Source organism: Cornus florida, unplaced genomic scaffold (assembly GCF_030987335.1).
Source record: "Cornus florida cultivar Cherokee Brave unplaced genomic scaffold, ASM3098733v1 CherokeeBrave_3.0.0_Hap2_Chr08, whole genome shotgun sequence".
NCBI classification, from domain to species: domain Eukaryota; kingdom Viridiplantae; phylum Streptophyta; class Magnoliopsida; order Cornales; family Cornaceae; genus Cornus; species Cornus florida.
Window position 1 is genome coordinate 84,536,801 of NW_026775578.1, and position 1,909 is coordinate 84,538,709.

Here is a 1,909-nt window from a genome sequence, read left to right on the forward strand (position 1 = left end):
CACGTCATGCTTACATCGTAATAACATTATAAATAAATAAAATGGAGTAAAAATGTTTTGCCATAAAAATCCTCTCCTTTGCACATCTCACTGGAAGCTGTCCAGTGAGGTAAAATTGCTGAGGTGGCAGTTGAGGTAAAATTGTATTTACCATATTCAGTGTGTGTACACTTATTCTGTACAACTTCTTTATACAAAATATGTATATAATTATATAGCTGTTCTCAAATTTTCACTTCCCATTTGAAACTCCCAAGCTCCTTCGAAACATTTTATACCAAATTCTCTTCCAGACGGAAGAGAAAAAGCTCTCTCTCCTCTTAACCATGAAATTTGATTTAGAGTTTTGTACCACACACAAATAAAAATAGCCAAGACAAACATCTTCTTCAATTCATCTTCTTCTTCTTTTTTGTTGGGTGAAAGATTGAGTTTTGTAGGGTTTTGATTTGGGTTTTTTTTTTGTTTTTTTAAGGACTCTTGAGAAGACGGATAGTTGGGAATTGGCAACAACGAAGAGAAAGAATGGGTTTGCACAATGAAATCTCTTGAGTTCCAAAACGTCCATTGTGTAGTCACCAAAATCGCAATTCACTCACCGTTTGTAAAGATTGTAAAGTCCCCTTTTTACCCTTCATATCTATCACTCAGATATATATATCTAAATAAATATCAGTTAATTTTCTTGTTTACTTCTTCTTGCAATCTTTTTAGAACCTTTTATTACTGTTGAGTTGATTTATAGCTTTTATAGTATTTTTTTTAAGATAAAATTGTTTATTGTTAGTTAGATGATTTTTTATTTTTTTCAGTTGGGTGTTTATCAGTTTTTTACTTTGGGTTGGAACCAAAGAGGAACTTTAGGACATCCCCAGAGACTAAAATAGATAATAAAGAAATAGCCCATGTACAAATTGTCAGTTTGAATTGGAACATAAAATAAGTGTTACTGTTGCGAGTGGAATTTACTGGTGGGTTCTTGATTGCAGACAACTATTGGTGGGTGGAATTGTTTGGCTGTTGATGATCAAGGCCGACCTTACACTTGGGGTATTGTTATTATTTTTCTTTTATCCTCCTCCATATTAGTTGCTAACATTAGTACAAATTTGAATCTGATCTTTACACTCTTTTGCTGACATTAGTACAAATTTGAATCTGATCTCTATACTGTTTTGCCGATATTAGTACATATTTAAGTCGTGTCCATTTATCAAGATGGCTCATATACGTAGATTTGAGTATTTTGGCTATGAACGACTGATGAATTTTTCGGTAATGTCTGAAATTTGTGACTAATTGTTCAATATGTTTCAGTGGTGTTTTTTATTTCTGATTATGTTTTCTATATAAGATAGAAGAAGAAAGGAAGATATTGGAAATGATTGTTATAAATTTTCTTTTGAAATGTTCAATAAAATGACAAAGAAGATTGCAACTACTAAAAAAATGTGAGAAACGTGATTTATATTTGTCATACAAACATGGTCAGACTTGTATGTCAAAATTTTCCTTTGGTTTTGATTTTATATTTATATATTCTTTCCTTGACCATATTGAATTTTACTTAAGTTTTACAAATTCCTTCAATGAAAATTCACTTGATAGTATAGAAGTTTGGATATATTGATTTAAACAGGTCTAAAAGATAAAGATAAGGATTTGGAAGAAAAAGACGATGAGCATGCAACCAAAGATTTTAGTTGCACAAAAATTGCAATTAAATATGCCAGTTAGGATTTTAACTGCACAAATATGACAATTAAATATCTCTCGTACATCTAGTCTAATACCCTTTGGGTATTAGGATCCAACTTCAATGACATAATAATAAATTTTCATTTTTCACAATTTTATTAGCAGCCAAACAGACCCTTACATACTTCTTGATAATCTCAAATGCAATTAT